At 42.8% G+C, this 19,836-nt stretch overlaps 1 long non-coding RNA gene across 1 annotated transcript; it reads right to left on the bottom strand.

Moving 5' to 3' along the window:
* Positions 1–1,004: 1,004 nt before the first annotated feature.
* LOC141997592 (uncharacterized) lies at positions 1,005–8,068 on the bottom strand. The gene is made up of 4 exons (XR_012641742.1): positions 7,939–8,068; positions 6,970–7,036; positions 2,826–2,927; positions 1,005–1,308 (listed from the first exon to the last, which is right to left on the bottom strand). It is a non-coding gene; the product is annotated as an uncharacterized LOC141997592 (long non-coding RNA).
* Between the last annotated feature and the right edge of the window lie 11,768 nt (positions 8,069–19,836).

Raw genomic sequence — 19,836 nt, 5'->3', positions numbered from 1 at the left:
ATTTGTATTGCAGTAGGGCACAAAATATGTTAGGTACTGTATGGAATACATATGGATGTAGGAATGCACTGTCCATGCTCTGAAAAGCTTATAGTCTAAACATTATAAAATGTAATGATGTGGCAATATTGAATAGCTGCTTAGTTGCCAGGACAACTCCTTTTGGGTCTAGTAAGTAAGCACATGTTGGAACTGGCAGACACTCTTCCTTCAGCAGGAACACAGCTGCATTTATTATTTTACCGATGCTCCCTCTAGTGGTACCTCTTGAATATGATGAGTGTTACCTTTTGTCATTAAGCATGGTGAGGGTTTTATTCTTTTTACTGTACTGTGATACCTTTCAAGAAGTTTGCTGAAGCCTTTTTTCCCCTAAAAGGACACGGCTATGAATGAGGGTCTAGTTCTACCACCCTTATGTTGGAAAGTATGTTGCAACTAATCCTTTAATACTACTTGTTGTAATAGCTACTGCTCACTAGAAGAAGCTAGTAGCTTAAATGTTTGTGAGATTATAGACTGACCATAATATCTTCAATCATATGCCAAAAGCTGAACGTTAGTTTGAATAATTGACAATCTGGATAACGAAGTCTCTCATTCTACATTTGATTACTCACATTTTGGCAGGTGGAGAGCTCAGTCATACTCTTTGCACGTAAAGCTGCTAGTTTATTTCCCATCAGTAATTGCCTGGGTCAGTCCTGCAAGACTGGATGTTTTAAAAAATGTAATAGGTTGAAGACTAAGTATATTTCAGGAGCATTCTGCACCATGGTTTTGTGTAGCAGGCCAAATGATGAAAATTGGCAGTCCTGATTGTATAGGGAGTTAACTAACTGCCTGGCTATTAAAGAAGGCCCGTTGGAGTTGTCGGTAGCAATCATTGCTAACACATGCCTGGTTATGATACCATCAGCTTAGGTGACTACATATGAGTGAAACATTCATTTAGAATTTGTATTTTAAAATGAATTTATTACTGTTGGGGCAGATTGGGAGACTTGTTTCTTCCACATTGAGCTGGCAGTAAACAAGGGAGATTTTAAAGGCGCTTGCACCCCATACCCAGTTCAATGCTTAGCATTTTTGATGAGCTTGCACAGTATGGTACACCTTCTGTAATACACATTAGCATGTATTGATGTCTTCCCTGCAATGGTTGAAAACATGCCGCCTTCGGTCTGAGTTTCATGTGCATCTCCAGTGTATTTTCCCCTCCATATGACTCGTGCACCTCTGTGCCAGCATATAACCTGTGATTTTTGTTTTTCTTTTTGAAGTCTCCTTACTTCTGCCACACTCAGCCTGCCGGGAAAAAACAGTTTTTGTTGTTGTTTTTTAAAGAAAAAATACTGAACTTCTGTTTGCCTCATTTTTGATTGAACAGAGCCCTGTGTGTTAATCCTCCTCTATACAATGGAACTCTGTACAGTAAACATTAGCTAAGCGACTCCTTATTTAGAATCATTCATCACCATGGCACAATCTCATGTGTACAAGGCAGATTTACATCAGTGAAACTGAGAAACCAAAACAAAGACCTCATGATCTGAGGGTGGGTGGTTATTATTTATGGAGTGTCAGCAATGTGCTAGGGACTGGGTTAAAATCATGGATTCATTTCAAAGCCTGGATCACTCTTCAGTGGTGCTGGTGGCACTGTGTCAGACCACAGAATGCTGCTATAGGGAGGAGAATGGGAGAATGTGTCCAGCACCTCAGGGCTAGATTCACAAAGGGTCTTAGCCTAAATGCTACTGTTGGCACCTAAAAATGTAGGCACCACTAGCATTCACAATACCCCCATCCAGCTTTCCCCTAACCCTGAGGGTGCCTAAAATTCCTAAGTATTTCCACTGTTAAAGTCCACAAGGTACTTAAATTTTGGCAGCTGGGCATGTGCATAGCTGCTTCAGTCCTGTCATCACCTAGCAGCTTGGTCCCAGGAGGGATGCTTAGATTCGGTTTTTCCCTGTCTAGCTTGCCTTCAAGGCCCAATCCACTAATCAGTGGGCCAGAGAACGAGTGAGAATGACTTGATAGCCCAGTAGTTAGGGTATTCGCTTAGGAGGTGGGAGACCTAAGTCCCTGTTCCAGTGATTGTTTAATTATTTATACAGAGTGAATCAGCTTCAACAGGAGACATTAAGAGAGTTTTATCCCAGAACACTCAATAGTCTAGTGGTCAAGGCACTCTGCCAAGAGATAGAAGATGTGGGTTCAAATCCCTGCTCTATGTCAGGAAGTAAGGGGATTAGAAACTGCATTTCTCTCTTCCCCCATCCCCCACCCGTCCGAAATAAATGTGTCAAGCAGATGGCTAGAAGTGACAAGGGGGCAGAGCTATCACCTGGACAGGTTTTCTTGAAAAGGGGTGACCTTGTTTAGGTGCCTATTTTGGGGACAGAGTTCATGTCTGTGAATCCCAAGCAGAGATAGGTGCCTCCCTCTGAACCAGACTTAGGCATCTAAATCCCTTTTGTGGGGTGGGAGTCTAAACCCGCCCCTCTCCTCAGCATGTGCTACTGGCTAGCTTAGGTGGCTTCCTGAACTGCTTGCTGGCTTCTGTGAATCACATTCTGATGCACCTACCTCTCCCTTGCATTGCACAGGGATCCTGGGGCCTAACTGAGGGCTGCTGGTACCACGGGGCAGAGTGCCTGAAAGCTGGGTGGGGCAATGCTCAGCCCGGCAGTGCCTAAGTCTTTAGGGTACGTCTACACTGCAATAGCCCCATAGCCTGAGCCCTGTGAACCAAGTCAGCTGTCCCCCCCGGCCAGTTGGGGCACTGCTATGGGTCTTTTATTGCACTATTGACTTACCCTTAGTCTCCTCAAAAGGCATGTGGTAAACGTCAGTTGTGCATTGGCCCCTTCTGATTTACCTTTCAGATGATGAGGCCGTGGCTCGTGGAGACTTGTGGGCTACGACAGATGGCAAATTGGGTTAAAATAAAAAAAAAGGAATCTCTGTGATCCTTCCTCATTTTATACCTCTGCTTAACAGGGCCTAGCCAGGTGGTGAACTGGACCCTCCCAGGATTGGGAAGCCACAGTGATAGCTTAAATTCTCTCTTGCCCCTCCAGGTTTTTTTGAACTTGCCACAGTATTTGCCTGAGCAGTTACCTATTTTGCCCAAGCAAACTAGATGCACTCACAAATGCAGTAGGTGCAGCTAAGTTGAATTGAAACTAAAGTCCATAGAGCTTATCATTTTCCCCATTTTAGGAGTCCCAAATATATATTTCACTTCTACCATTTGACACAGTTTACAGAGAAAGCAGTACAATGACCAGACTTTGAAGTTGCTACCCAGGGGGCTCAAACCTACGGGTCACACTCAGGCTGGGTTCACTAAGAGCTCAGCTTGCGTAAGAACTGCAGGGTTTCGTGCACAGTGATGTGACATCAGCTAAACAAATGTATTACACAGCTCATTCACAAAACCTCTGCTTTACCATGGAGATGGTGGCTAAACAGTCAGTTGCTAGGCAACGAGGAAGCATTACCAGAGGCTGTGTGCACTAGTGTTTTTTGTTAGAGGAGAAACTGCAACTCTTGGCTTGTGGGAGTTCTTTGGGTTTCGTAGGCATTTCTGTTTGGTGAGTGTCCCCAGCTGCAGCACACCCTTTCAGAGAGGGCCTGACTCATGCTTTTAGCTGTCACAGTGAATCTGTTTTCCTAAACAAAATTAAATGCGCTGTGTTTGCTCATTAGGGAGACTTAAATTCAGACGTCTCTGAGCAACCAGGAAATATGTAAAAAGAAAAGGAGTACTTGTGGCACCTTAGAGACTAACAAATGTATTTGAGCATAAGCTTTCGTGAGCTACAGCTCACTTCATCGGATGCATTCAGTGGAAAATACTGTGGGGAGATTTATATACATAGAGAACATGAAACAATGGGTGTTACCATGCACACTGTAATGAGAGTGATCACTTAAGGTGAGCTGTTACCAGCAGGAGAGTGGGGGGTGGGAGGGAACCTTTTGTAATGATAATCAAGGTGGGCCATTTCCAGCAGTTGACAAGAACGTCTGAGGAACAGTGGGGGGTCGGGGTGGGAGGAATAAACATGGGGAAATATTTTTACTTTGTGTAATGACCCATCTACTCCCAGTCTTTATTCAAGCCTAAGTTAATTGTATCCAGTTTTCAAATTAATTCCAGTTCAGCAGTCTCTCGTTGGAGTCTGTTTTTGAAGTTTTTTTGTTGAAGAATTGCAACTACGCTACCAACACTCCCAGCTATCTTCGACACACCACTGACTTCCTGAGGAAACTACAATCCATCGGTGATCTTCCTAAAAACACCATCCTAGCCACTATGGATGTAGAAGCCCTCTACACCAACATTCCACACAAAGGTGGACTACAAGCCGTCAGGAACAGTATCCCCGATAATGTCACGGCAAACCTGGTGGCTGAACTTTGTGACTTTGTCCTCACCCATAACTATTTCACGTTTGGGGACAATGTATACCTTCAAATCAGTGGCACTGCTATGGGTACCCGCATGGCCCCACAGTATGCCAACATTTTTATGGCTGACTTAGAACAACGCTTCCTCAGCTCTCGTCCCCTAACGCCCCTACTCTACTTGCGCTACATTGATGACATCTTCAACATCTGGACCCATGGAAAAGAAGCCCTTGAGGAATTCCACCATGATTTCAACGATTTCCATCCCACCATCAACCCCAGCCTGGACCAGTCCACACAAGAGATCCACTTCCTGGACACTACGGTGCTAATAAGCGATGGTCACATAAACACCACCCTATACCGGAAACCTACTGACCGCTATTCCTACCTACTTGCCTCCAGCTTTCATCCAGACCACACCACACGATCCATTGTCTACAGCCAAGCTCTACAATACAACCGCATTTGCTCCAACCCCTCAGACAGAGACAAACACCTACACGATCTCTATCAAGCATTCTTACAACTACAATACCCACCTGCTGAAATGAAGAAACAGATTGACAGAACCAGAAGAGTACCCAGAAGTTACCTACTACAGGACAGGCCCAACAAAGAAAATAACAGAACGCCACTAGCCATCACCTTCAGCCCCCAACTAAAACCTCTCCAACGCATCATCAAGGATCTACAACCTATCCTGAAGGATGACTCATCATTCTCACAGATCTTGGGAGACAGGCCAGGCCTTGCTTACAGACAGCCCCCCAACCTGAAGCAAATACTAACCAGCAATCACACACCACACAACAGAACCACTAAGCCAGGAACCTATCCTTGCAACAAAGCCCGTTGCCAACTGTGTCCACATATCTATTCAGGGGACACCATCATAGGGCCTAATCACATCAGCCACACTATCAGAGGCTCATTCACCTGCACATCTACCAATGTGATATATACCATCATGTGCCAGCAATGCCCCTCTGCCATGTACATAGGTCAAACTGGACAGTCTCTACATAAAAGAATAAATGGACACAAATCAGATGTCAAGAATTATAACATTCAAAAACCAGTTGGAGAACACTTCAATCTCTTTGGTCACTCGATTACAGACGTAAAAGTTGCAATTCTTCAACAAAAAAACTTCAAAAACAGACTCCAACGAGAGACTGCTGAATTGGAATTAATTTGCAAACTGGATACAATTAAATTAGGCTTGAATAGAGACTGGGAGTGGATGGGTCATTAAACAAAGTAAAACTATTTCCCCATGTTTATTTCCCCCCTTCCACCTCCCACTGTTCCTCAGAGGTTCTTGTCAACTGCTGGAAATGGCCCACCTTGATTATCATTACAAAAGGTTCCCCCCCCCGCGCCCCGCTCTCCAGCTGGTAATAGCTCACCTTAAGTGATCACTCTCGTTACAGTGTGTATGGTAACACCCATTGTTTCATGTTCTCTATATATATAAATCTCCCCACTGTATTTTCCACTGAATGCATCCGATGAAGTGAGCTGTAGCTCTCGAAAGCTTATGCTCAAATAAATTTGTTAGTCTCTAAGGTGCCACAAGTACTCCCTTTCTTTTTGCGAGTACAGACTAGCATGGCTGCTACTCTGAAACAGGAAATATGTGTTAGGGGTTAGGGCTTTATTCATCTTTTTTTAAAGCTCAGGGGAAACATTTGAAAGAGCAGTTTTAAAAAACACACCCAGTGGATTCATTCTTTTGATATGAGCAGAAATGCACACCACAAGGAGCTGGCTTGTTGGATATTCAGTAGTGGTTTGCAGGCCTCACTGAGAGCCGAAGAAGATGGTCTGAAGTGTGGCATTAGAATTGCACAAAGCAAAGCAGGAAGGAATAGGAAATGTTAAGGAACTGAGCTTTAAACAGCATTCCAAGTTAGTGCTGGTGAAAGGTGGACCACTTGCAGACAGAAGCTCTGTTCGGTTCTACAGAGCAGGTACAATGTGGGCACTGACAGCACCAGCGTCCCCCACTCTTCCCAGTCAATGTTTCTCCCATACCTATGGTTGCAGGAAGTTTAGTACTGACTCCATGGCATCCTGGCATGTCCATGGCTCCATGTCAGGTCTCTAGTCCTTCTCGTTCCTGGGCCCCCCGTTAAGGCTTCCATCAGTGGTAATAGTCGATGCCATTTCTGATGGTGGCTAGCGTTTGTGACATGGATGTGCTTTCCCTAAAGGCTGGATTAATACCACAGATTCCTTTTACATAGGAGGAGCCACCAGAGAGTAACAACTTGTGGCCACTACTGAAAAGGGACAAATTTAGACAAGGGCAAACTGTGCAACTGATGCAAAGATAAAGTGTAAGGGCAGCATTCTGGAGAGAGAGCTGAAGTCTGAAGCAGCATCCAAGCTCTTAATTGATCAGTCTGCTATAATATTGGATAACTGTTAAGTGACAGAAGTCATAAAACTGAGCAAGCAGTTAGAACCCCAAAAGTAGCATTTTGATTTCATCCAAGTTTCATATAAAACAATCAAACAAACAAAAAATGCATTTACATCAAGCACGCAGATGGAATCATCTGAAAGACTCTGAAGAGCATGTATTCTCGGTGTAGATATAGCACTGCGGAAGGAAAAGTATATATGAGAATCTCCCAGGCCACCTAACAATGTTATAATGAATAAACCCCAATATTTAATAATCTCAGCCACAAATAGTGCAGTGAACCATAAATTCTGGAAACAGATAAGCCCTATTATGGTATATCTTGCCCATTACAAGCTTGCCAGTGCAGGATTGTTCCATATGGTATATTTCCTACTGCCTTGTCCTTCTGTTTTTTAGTGTCTCCAGTGATGAGGTTTCAGTCACTTCCCTTGGAAATCTATGACCCCGATAGAATTAAAATGACAGAGAATCCAAGAAGGAGATTTGAGAAACTCCCAACACTGCATTCATGATTCCGTCAGAGATAATTGTCTCCAGCCCCAGGAAATAGGTAAATTTGGTGGGAAAAACTACTGTGGTCATAAAACCACTGGAAGGCAGTAGGAGTAGTTCTATTTTCATAGCTATTATTTTCTTATATGGTGGATTTTTATCCCACCCTTTGAAGAGAGATTCTTTATCACAATACATGTTAATTAGCAACAAGTGTTATTGCTGGGTAGAAAACAAACCTTGAGTTTCTATTCTTAACAAAACCCCTTTGCCTTTTTTCTGTACAAATCTTGAGTCCTTTGAGCAGAAAATCAGTGTGGAATTTGCTGTCTCTGCATTAAGAATGCATTTCAGCCATTCCTGAAATCCTACTTCCCACCACACATACAGTAAGCAAAGTGGATACTTTTCACTTTGCTCTTGAGGGATCCATAACTCAGAAGTGGGGGACAGCGGAATAACAAGGGTGTTTCTGGCACTAACATACTTGACATATATCCAGTGCCAAGAGCAACAATGACAACTTGAACTGCAGCTCGTATGCCAATCTATTAAATGTACCTTTGTTACAGTGCTTGCCTCACCTTTCAGTCATAAGAATAACATCAGGTCTTCAAATGATAGGAGACAGTCTCTTACAGATGTCACACCTCGGGAAGATAGATCTGCAGCCTAATTAGATTGATTTTTAAAAAGAGGTAATGTGAGCCAATGGATAGTGCACTAGACTGGGACTCAAGAGATCTGGGTTCTATGACACTGTCCTGCTGTATAACCCTGAGCAAATAACTTCACTTTTCTGTGTCTCAGTTTCACCTTCTGTAAAAGGTGGTTAATGATTCTTGCTTTGTAAGTACTTTGAGCTGTGGATGAAAAATGCTGAGTAAGAGCTACACATTATTTAACTTTTAAAAATTAAGTAACACTTTTTAATGTGTGGACCTTTATTTTTTTAGGATAGACCACTGACTCAGAATACCTTTCAGCTGAAATTTGCATATGCAAAAATGAGCCTAATTTGTGTTCTGCTAAAGGCACAAATGTGCACATGGAGTCCTGGAAATCTGGACCTGAAGAACCAGGTCTCATAAAGGAAGGCAGTTTAACCAAGTGATTAGTGTATGGACTCCATGGTATATCTGTAAATCACACCCCAGCTAATGTTTGCAGTGTTGTAGCCATGTTGGTCCCAGGATATTAAAGAGACGGAGTGGGTGGGGTAGCATCTTTTATTGGACTAACTTCTCTTGGTGAAAGAGACAAGCTTGGGAGCTATACAGAGCTCGTCTTCAGGTCAGGCCACAGCTGATGATATTTTTCCTTCTTTTGGCCCGGGAATCTCTTGTCACTGAAAAATGCACAGACTGGAGCAGTGGCCAGGTTGAAGGAGCTGAATTTAATTCCCAGCTCTGTGTGCACTTCAACCTCAAAGTCTGATTACTCAGACACAGTCCCTCAAATGCCTCTCACTGAAGGGTCCTAAATGAATACCTGTTGAATGTTACTATTTCCAGATAATTAGCTCTTGGAGCCAAATCTTCAGAGGTATTTTCATTCCTAACTCCCACTGAAATCAATGGGAGCTAGCTGCCTAAGTACCCTGGGGGATCTGGGCTTCAGTCCTAAACATGGTGTCCTACATCGAGCTAAGGGATTCCAAAACGTTATGTCCTATATCAAGGTCTCTATGAAATTCTGTTTCTCATTTTTAAAATGCTATTACCTCACCCACCTTGTCTCCCTAATAAAACAGACATGGCAGAATTCTCATCAAAAACTTCCACTCCTGCTGGGCCCACAGGCTGCATCTGGTCCTACATTACAATGAAAGCCCAAGCTACAAAATTCAGATTTCAAACAGCCCAAAGTTTGTAGGTGTTTAGATCTCGTGTTTTAGTTTGAGACATTATCAGGAGAGAGGTCATCTTAATAACTCTTGATCCATCTCTAGTATACTGTAACTAAGTAATTTTTGCTTGGGATTCTGTCATTATCTGTTGGGCATGGAGTTCCTCTAAACCACAACCAGCCTCAGCCTCTGATTTTCTTCTCAAGCAGAAGACCCCTATTGCTGCACACCTCCTCTCTCCTTAGTGGGAGAGTCACTGCTTCTCCTGACAGTATCTGTTATATGGTTAAAAATAAAATCATCATTAATCTTCTTATTTCAAAGGGTCCCAAGATGGACTACAAGATCTGGCCTTATCTGATACAACTATAGTGAAGATGATTAATGTTGGACAATAATGAAGACAAAAATGGATCTCATTTACACATGGCCTCTTGTAGAAGAATTCAAAAGTTTATCGTAATTTATTACTAACGAATGTAAGACTCATTCATTCAATTGTTTATTAATTGCTACCAAATCCATCCACAATGTAATACAGCACCACATCCATCTTTCAGAGAAAACACACAGTATGAAATAATAGTATATTGTTTCCTGCTTGTTTTGTACAAGGGAACTAAATTCTTACTCAAGGTTTGTTGTTCTGCATTAAGCTGCAGTGGCCTAGTGAATAGTACCCAGTCCTGGAAGACAGCAAACCTGAGTTCTGCTCCCACATCTATCACTAACTTGCTATGTGAACTTGGGCAGATTCATGTATTTTGGTTTCCCCATCTGTACAATGGAGGTATTTCTGCTTGCTTGAAGGATGGAGGGTACATTGCAGGTGGGAAAAGTTTGGAGCAGGACACAGGAAGTCCGTCTGTGTTCACATGGCTAGAATGCTACTCTGCAGTTATAACAGTTCTTTAATTGTTGATCTAGTATAGAGACAGTTTAATTTAATAAGTAGGGAGTCCTCTTGTATCATGATTCAACATGTGGTACATGAAATATGGTGGAGGCAGTTAGCCTAGTGAAGACCCACAGCAAGGAAGAGAGTGTGATTAAAAGAGAAACAGTGCAGCACCTGCAAACAGGCAGCATGGAGAGACTCAGACCACTGGGAAGGCAGGATTTCCAGACAAAACACTTTGCACAAGCATGAAACACCTACCAGCCTTGGCAAAGTGTTGTGAGATCTATGGGTGAAGAAGGCATCCTGAATTATTATTACTTCCTTTGGATGGGTGTCACTATTAAGGCACAAATCATCATTTCCTTTGCATGCAAATGCCTCTAGGAGGGAAGTGATTTCTCCTGATCTTTGACTTGCAGTGTTTCTGCTGCATTCTCCTTTTAGCAGGCATGGGATTATGCAGAGAAAGTTTGTGGTGCCTGGGGATCCACACAGGCAAATTCTGCAGAGTGAGGGCGCAGACCAGCACCTTGTCAAGTGCAGCCATCTTCTTTCCTCTCCCATGGCAGCCTGGCTATCTCAGGAGTCCTCTCCTGCATGTATAGCATCTATTTAACAACCGCTTTGGCTAGGAATCCTCTGGATTGCTCCAGAATAGAGAGGATGTTCCCCAGCTCCAGATCCCTCGGAAAACCCAGCTCAAAGTTCCCAACTACCTGGTGCTTGAACTGAGGGGCATTCATTCAGGCCCATCTCTGTTTATTTGCACTCCTATCCAATAGACCAGGGGTTCTCAAAGTGGGGGTCAGGACCCCTCAGGGGGTCGTGAGGTTATTATATGGGGGGTTGCAAGCTGTCAGCCTCCATCCCAAACCCCGCTTTGCATCCAGCATTTATAATGGTGTTAAATATATAAAAAAGTGTTTTTAATTTGTAAGGAGAGTTGCACTCAGAGGCTTGCTATGTGAAAGGGATCATCAGTACAAAAGTTTGAGAACTACTGCAATAGACCTCATGGGAACACAGCATTAATTCAGATTTAGGGGGGTGGGGGTGGGGTGATGAGTTAACAGCTTGCTGCTCTCTAGCTGGGTTTTCATCATGTCCTTGGGCTTCTTTGTTCTCCTCGGCTCAGCACAAATGACCGCATGTGTTGAGAATACAGTGACAAGCTCTGCACGCTCACTTGATGGCATGTTAATATGAGTCATCTGATGTAACTGGATTCATAAGATCACCAAGGCAGCTGTGATCGCTGCTTTCCTCCAGATGGCAGTGATAGTCTGCATGGAACTGAATCCTTAGCCTCAATTCTACAGTGGCTTTTGTTTTTAAAAGGGGGAAACGGTTCTTTTTACTCAAAAAAAAAAAATGGGTTGAGCCTAAAGAACAATTTGTGTCTAAACTTTGTTTTGGCACCAATGTAGAGGCTAGAGGGAGCAGTGCCATTGGGAGGGAGAGTATTTCATATCCCAAACACACATAAAAGTAAAAAGAAAAAAGAAAAGGAGTACTTGTGGCACCTTAGAGACTAACCAGTTTATTTGAGCATGAGCTTTCGTGAGCTACAGCTCACTTCATCGGATGCATAGCATATTGTGGAAACTGCAGAAGACATTATATACACACAGAGACCATGAAACAAAACTTCCTCCCACCCCACTGTCCTGCTCCTAACAGCTTATCTAAAGTGATCATCAAGGGAGGGCCATTTCCAGCACAAATCCAGGTTTTCTCACCCTTCCCCCCCCCCCCCCCCCCCCCACAGACACACATACAAACTCACTCTCCTGCTGGTAATAGCCCATCCCTCTTTGAAACCTCTCTTTATAATGCGCATGATAATCAAGGTGGGTCATTTCCAGCACTAATCCAGGTTTTCTCACCACCGCCACCCCCCCCCCCCACACACCCCCCTCCAAAAACCACACACACAAACTCACTCTCCTGCTGGCAATAGCTCATCTTACAATGTGCACAGCAATAATCCAAGTTTAACCAGAACGTCTTGGGGGGGGGGGGGTTAGGCTACCTTGCATAATGACTTAGCCACTCCCAGTCTCTATTCAAGCCCAAATTAATAGTATCCAATTTGCAAATGAATTCCAATTCAGCAGTTTCTCGCTGGTGTTGAAAATGTAAGAAATGTGGGCCTGGTTCAATTACATATATTCTTTCATTTAGTTCTGGTGTTGTATGGCTCTTTTCAGGAAAATGAGGCCAGAACAGCATCTTGCAAAATCTTTTTGCCTGGCCAGCAGGAATCCTGATTTATAGAACTGTTTGAATGAATGAATGAATAAAAAAAAAAAAAAAAAGAGAGAGAGACACTTCAGTACTAATGATAGAGTGAGCGGTTCACCAGGCACCTGAACTCAAGGAGGGAGCAAGCACTTCTCCTTTCCCCCACAGCTCCCTCCAGCAAACTTGGGAAAGTGTGTAAATTCATTATCTGTTAAACCTGGATGGAGAAGCAAGCTGGAGTCCAATATTTAGTCTAGTCTGAGGTGCTTGCTAGTGCTAATACAGTCAAGAGTTTGTGAATAGTCCAGTGCCCTATTTTCCATAGGTTATATAACATGGCCATAAAAACGTGCTTCAGCCAACTCTCAATATTAAAAGCACTCGGTTCACTAATGAAATAGCTTTACCTTTCGTGGAAGCATTCATCTGTATTATTGGGTATATTGAGAGAGGACATGGGTCAAACCCAAGACCTTATTGTGAATCTAATGAAAGTACCTTTCCTATCACTTACGATGTGTTTTGACTCCAAATTTTTCTAGATGTGCATGTCCAAGCCTCTGGAAAAAAATTACCATGAAAGTAGTGCTCATATAATTTTATCCATTTAATAAATAGGCAAGTGTTCTGTACAATGTCCTTTTCGAATCCTCCCAGGTTCACTCAGCAGTCTCTGTTACTGATGTGTCAATACCGATACTGTGTGGACTATTTCACTGCCTGCTGGAAAAGTTAGGATTTCATGTGACATAATGAGTCCTCTTCATATGTTAGCTGGGAAGGCTAAACACTGGTAATAATCAATTCTCCCTCCAAAAGAGGCACCAAAAAAAAAAAGTCCAAATTTATGGAGAGTGAAATTAAAACCCTATGATTAGAGATGGGCTGAGGCTGTTGCAATGTAGTCAGCAGTCTCTTCAATGATTGCTTATTCCAGGCTAGGTTTCTGCTGACACAAATAAACACAAACTGAGTTGAGTCAGTGTGGGTGCTGGAGAATCCGTGAGAACCATAGCATTTGTCTGCATCCAGCTACCTCAATATTAATGTATATCCCATTTATATTTATTAGTACTGAGTCTTGTCCCTTCTCTACCGTGATGGACTTTTCAGCCACACCATTGGATGCAGATCCAAATGAGTTCCTAGCGTGAAGGGATTTCTAGCTAGTGTTTTAAATTCAGGCTTATGTCTCCATATATTGCACTCTTTTCTATTCAGCAACCAATATGTTATCACACAGTATGATTGTCCTGAAATATTATAACTTTGTTTCTGAATGTGTTAGGAATTTTGACTTCTGCAGTCATCGCATTTTGAACAAATAAGTCATGTGAGGTGCAGCTTATGAAATTTCCTACTAGTGCAAAAATGTAAGTAAATAAAAATGGAAAAAATATATAACTGTAATAAATAGTCATCTGTCAAAAATTTATACAAAATCAAAGTTGACTCCTTCCAGAGTTACTCATAAGACATCATTAGGGGCTTGTCTTATTGGGAACACTCAGGAAAGTTAACCTGAATGAACTAAAGGTGTGAATTTAAAGTGGATAGTTAAACTGCATTAAACTCCTACATGGAAAATCTCATTCAGAATTAAAATTGCCTTAATTCAGTTTAATTTAATTTTTGATTTAAGGTGACTTTATAATTCTGAATGAGAGTGTCCACACAAGTGTTCAGTGAAGTTTAAGTAATCTGCTTTTACACTATCTGAGGGCAGACACTGTGGGCAATCGCAAAGAGTTTGTTGGAGAATTTCTGCGAGACTTTTAAAAGGTTTGTAATCCATTCCATATCTTCAACAATATTTGGGGATAGAGCGTTTCTGTAGGCACCCCTCTGAGCGAGGGGTGATGCATAACCTGTTTCTGGTGGCATATCTGAATCATACTTCCTCCACTGCTTCCGCCTTACTTGGCGAGGGAAGGGATCTGATAGTAACTTGTTGCTGCTCTGTAGCAGAATCAAACTATAATGCCCTCGCAAGGGCTCATCTGAGTGGACGGGGTTGTGGAGCCAAGACTCTGCCCACCTGTAGTAAGCAAATAAGCAAGAACACAGCACTTGTTGTCTCCTATGCACCTGGGCCCAAGGTCTGGGTAATCTGTACGTAGATTTGAGGATTTTTTTATTTCCCCTTACTCCTTTACATATGTTTGTTGTCTGAGATGCAGTAGAATGTACTGCTGCCACAGCATATGATTAGTTTTTTTGTCCTTCATGCAGTTATCTCAGTTGTGCTCCAGCTATATATTGAGGGCCTTTAAAAAAATTATGGGGAGTGATTGAAACTGTTAATCAGACACACAGACCAGGAAAGGCCATCAAGAGGCCAACAGGCAGTAAATTAGCATGGGCGTGCTAGAGAAATGCCCTTAACATAAGAAAAAGTTAAAAACTTTAGTAGGAGAAGAGATAGGAGCCTTGTTAAAGATCGGAGAATTGATTTCTCTCCTTTCTTTTGTACCCAAGAGACTTTTGTGGTGTTAAGATACAAAAGTATCAGTGGTGAATAATCAGTGCCCATAGGTCGACTTGGAGTTCTAGTCTGAGAAAGAGCCAGCCTAGTCTCTCTCTCCCCCAGTTTGCCAGGCACAGGGCTAGCAGATAATCCAGATTGTTCCTCAGCAGGTCAACAAGGACTAGACTGTTTGGGGTTGCTAGTACCCTAATCAATAGCTGTCCTGAGCAAGCTGCCTTAAAGACTGAGCTGTCTCAATCAGACTTTCTGAAGCAGCTGCACTAAATGATGCTAACCTTTGCATGTATGGCTAGCACTGACATTGTTAGACAGTGCAATGACAGAAATGAGAGTCACAACTATCCAGTTCTAATTTTTTTAAACATGTGTGTGTGTGTGTGTGTGTGTGTGTGTGTGTGTTACAGATTTCAGAATGACTTCCCATTTTTGACATAGTGCGTGTGTGTTTTAGGCATGCTTTCTGCTGTACCGGATGGGGTAAACTAATTTGTTTTCATCACTTGACCACAAAACTAGAATGGGGCTTAGTTAGCAGCAGCAGACAGAGCTGTAGGTGTGTGGTTGGGGAAGAGAACAGATGGAACCAAGACCCATTGCTGCAATCAGCCAAAATACAATCTCTTTGGCAGTATTATATTAATTCACTCCACAGCAGCTGGGGGTTGCTGGGTAACTTTGCCCCTACGCTCAGATGAACCTAATAACAGCCTTGCCAGGAAGGATACTTGAAGAAGCTGTCATTCCCTCTGTTTTAGTTGTCATATAAACCTGCTTTTAATGAGCATTTCAGTAAATTTGCCTGGTACCAAAGTGAGGTTCATGGGGCTGTAATTCCCAGATTCACTACTATTGTCTTTCCCAAAGATAGGTAACACATTTGCTCCCATCCTCTGGAGTATTGGGGAGACTGCATATTTTTGATAGTAACTCAGGCCTTGTCTACACAAGAAAGTTTACAGCAGTTAAATTGATTTTAAAATCCATTTAGTTAAACCAGTGCAACCTCCCCTGTGCGGACATTCTTATTTCAGTTTATGAGCAGTTTATTTCAGCTAACCTTAAGCTGATTCCTAATTGACTTAAGCTAAACTGAAACAAGCCTGGTTTATATTGAAATAAGAGTGGTTTAACTAAATCAGTTTAAACTCACACCTTTAGTTAAACCAGTTCAACTTTCTCATGTAGACATGGTGACAGTCAGCTGATTCTTACATTCCTTTAGAATCCTTGCATGTACGCTACCCGGAACTGATAATGTAGTGTGCTTTAATATGTCAGTCTGTTCATACACCATGGACACTTTGAGCACTTCCTCTGGTCTTCTTGCTTCCTTTTTTATTTAAGAATATGCATGTCTTCTGTGACACTGTTGTGGTATAGCCTCAGTGCTAATTGTATGTATTTTAATTTCCTTACTTACACATTATGGTCTCTTTGACTAGCTTCCTTTCCTTTTTATTTGGTAAACATCCCCTTCCTAATGCTTAGTGTGTGAATACTAGGTTTTTGGTATGGTATCTCTCCTGATTATGATGATTCTATTACAATGACTGTAACTATACTTTTGGTCACTATTGCTTCTTGAACCAACTCTCTCATGCGTACGGTCCTATCAAATTCATGGCCATGAAAAATGCATCACAGACCATGATATCTGGTCTCCCCCTGTGAACTCTGGTCTTTTGTGAGCTTTTACCCTATACTATACAGATTTCATTGGTGGGGGAGACCAGCATTTCTCAAATTGGGGGTCCTGACCCAAAAGGGAGTTGCAGGGGGCTCACAAGGTTATTTTAGGGTGGTCATGGTATTGCCACCCTTACTTCTGAGCTGCCTTCAGAGCTGGATGGCCGGAGAGCAGTGGCTGTTGGCCAGGCATCTGGCTCTGAAGGCAGTGCCCCGCCAGCAGCAGTGCAGAAGTAAGGGTGGCAATACCATACCATTCACCCTTACTTCTGTGCTGCCGCCTTCAGAGCTGGGCTACCGGAGAGTGGCGGCTGCTGACTGAGGGCCCAGCTCTAGAAGCAGCAGTGCAGAAGTAAGGGTGGCAATACCACACCATGCCATCCTTACTTCTGCGCTGCTGCTGGCGGCGGCGCTGCCTTCAGAGCTGGGCTCTGGGCCAGTAGCCGCCGCTCTCCAGCTGCTCAGCTCTGAAGGCAGCGCCTCTGCCAGCAGCATCGCAGAAGTAAGGATAGCAGTACTGCAAACTCCCCCCCAAGAACCTTGCAACCTCCCCCTACTCCTTTTTGGGACAGGACCCCTACAATTACAATAGCATGAAATTTCAGATTTAAATAGCTGAAATAATGAAACTTACCATTTTTAAGATCCTATGACTGTGAAATTGACCAAAATGGACTGTGAATTTGGTAGGGCCCTATGCATGCGTATTTTGGCCCAAAATCCAGAGCAGCCTTTATACTCTTGTATTCTGTAGAACCAGCTGTTTCCAGAAGGCATCATATAAGGCATAAAAAAATTGCCTCTTTAAATCGTTCTTTGACCAGAAACCGGTGGACAGCTGAAGTCACTAACTACTATTTCCTTATTAGATTTAATTGCCTCTTTGGTCACTGTCAACATTGTGCTCCCAGTATCCTTCCCGTTATCAGGAGGCAAGTGGTAGATTTGTATTTTTATGACTTGAGCTTTGTATCCATATAGATTCTACTGCCTGGTCCTCTGCACTCACCAACTGTATCTCTTTAGGCTCTATGGATCCTTGTAGGTTCAGGATTACTTCCCCAACTAGTTGTTCCTTTATATCTTGGTAAACATCAACATTTGTCATTCCACCATGTTTCAGTAAAGCCTATTATTAAAGATCCTCTGCCACTACCAGATATTACCCTCAGCAAGTTTGCAGATGACACTAAACTGGGAGGAGTGGTAGATATGCTGGAGGGTAGGGATAGGATACAGAGGGACCTAGACAAATTAGAGGATTGGGCCAAAAGAAACGTGATGAGGTTCAACAAGGACAAGTACAGAGTCCTGCACTTAGGACGGAAGAATCCCACGCACTGCTACAGACTAGGGACCGAGTGGCTAGGCAGCAGTTCTGCAGAAAAGGACCTAGGGGTTACAGTGGACGAGAAGCTGGATATGAGTCAACAGTGTGCCCTTGTTGCCAAGAAGGCTAACGGCATTTTGGGCTGTATAAGTAGGAGCATTGCCAGCAGATTGAGGGATGTGATCATTCCCTTCTCTTCAGCATTGATGAGGTGTCATCTGGAGTACTGTGTCCAGTTTTGGGCCCCACACAAGGATGTGGAAAAATTGGAAAGAGTCCAGCAGAGGGCAACAAAAATTATTAGGGTGCTGTAGCACATGACTTATGAGGAGAGGCTGAGGGAACGGGGATTATTTAGTCTGCAGAAGAGAAGAATGAGGAGGGGGGGTTGATAGCTGCTTTCAACTACCTGAAAAGTGATTCCAAAGAGGATGGATCTAGACTGTTCTCAGTGGCAGCAGATGACAGAACAAGGAGTAATGATCTCAAGTTGCATTGGGGAAGGTTTAGGTTGGATATTAGGAAAAGCTTTTTCACTAGGAGGGTGGTGAAGCACTGGAATGGGTTACCTAGGGAGGTGGTGGAATCTCCATCCTTAGAAGTTTTTTAGGTCAGGCTTGACAGAGCCCTGGCTGGGATGATTTGTTTGGGGATTGGTCTGGCTTTGAGCAGGGGGTTGGACTAGATGACCTCCTGAGGTCCCTTCTAACCCTGATATTCTATGATTCCAGTTCACTTATTTTACTCTTTTGACTTCTTATGGAACCAGACCCTCAGTTGGTGTAAATCACTGTAGCTCAAGTGATGTTAATGGAGATATGCCAGCTGAGGTTCTGGCCCTAATAGTTTTTATTTTATGCCATGTGCCTTCACTCCTTTGCCTGACAATTTTATTTTTGTGATCTCCAGCTCCTTTTCAGCTGTAATTTCTGTCCTACCCTTTGCTGGATAAGGAGTTCCTTTTTGTAGTGCTGTCACCCTAACAGATGTGTCTGTGCAAGTTGTGTGTAGCTCAGCACCTGCTACCTTTTCCCTGGGCTTCCAAGCTGCCCCCCGACCAGCAATTTTCTGTGCTAGCAGTCTTAACCTTTGGTTATGGTGGCGCCCATAGGCTTTCCCTTCTTTAAAAAGTTCCTTGGTTGCTAATAAATATAATGCCATTCTCTTCTCATCCATGCATTGGGACCTAGAAGACAGCCTCTCTTGCTCCCATCTTCATGCTATCTAAGCTGTCATCATGATGAGTGGGGACCATGATAACTAATAGGATTTAAGATGTAGTTTGGGGCACATTTACTAGTTTGGGGCCTTAATGGCAAACAGTTTAAACTTAGTACAGTGAATGCAATGGTGCTGAAAGGGCATTTATTACAGAACAAGACATTCATCATGATGTATTTATAAAAAGAGCGTGGTATCAGGCTGAAAAGGGGCTTCTTAAATGCAGTAAATTAAATTTTTTGTCAAAATCTTGTAGATCACTTATTTATACAGTGAAGCATGAGAACTGGCAAGTTACCATACTAGACAAAATCCAGGACATTCACAGTTAAGAATGAAAATTTGGGGTACCATTGTAGGATTCTGTTTTGGGCCCAAGAAATTAATTAAAGCCAGAGAGCATCAGCTCAGGTGCTAAAGTTTTCAGCCTTACTTGTGGAATTTCGAGGTTAAGTTACTTGCATTTTCCTGTTGCTGAATACAGCTAAAATTCTGTGTGCCATGTATTTGCTCATCATAAAATGTTCCCCCTAGCCAGTAACAGCTTCTTTGTTGGCTAAGCTTGTCTGGTTTATGGGCTTCCCAGCCTTTGTGCAGTATAATGGGAGTTAAGAACTTCCACATGGTTCTTGCCCTGAATAAACGAAGCATTTGCTTCCATGTCCAACAAATGCATCAAATATGGTTTAAATTTTGTGTTTTTAAATGCAAAGGATAATATTGATTTTGTTAAGGTAAATGTCTTTAATCGTATGCTACATAA

This window comes from Natator depressus, chromosome 13, assembly GCF_965152275.1.
Source record: "Natator depressus isolate rNatDep1 chromosome 13, rNatDep2.hap1, whole genome shotgun sequence".
NCBI classification, from domain to species: domain Eukaryota; kingdom Metazoa; phylum Chordata; order Testudines; family Cheloniidae; genus Natator; species Natator depressus.
The sequence above is the reverse complement of the archived record's forward strand: the minus strand, read 5'-3'. Positions and strand labels throughout refer to the sequence as shown.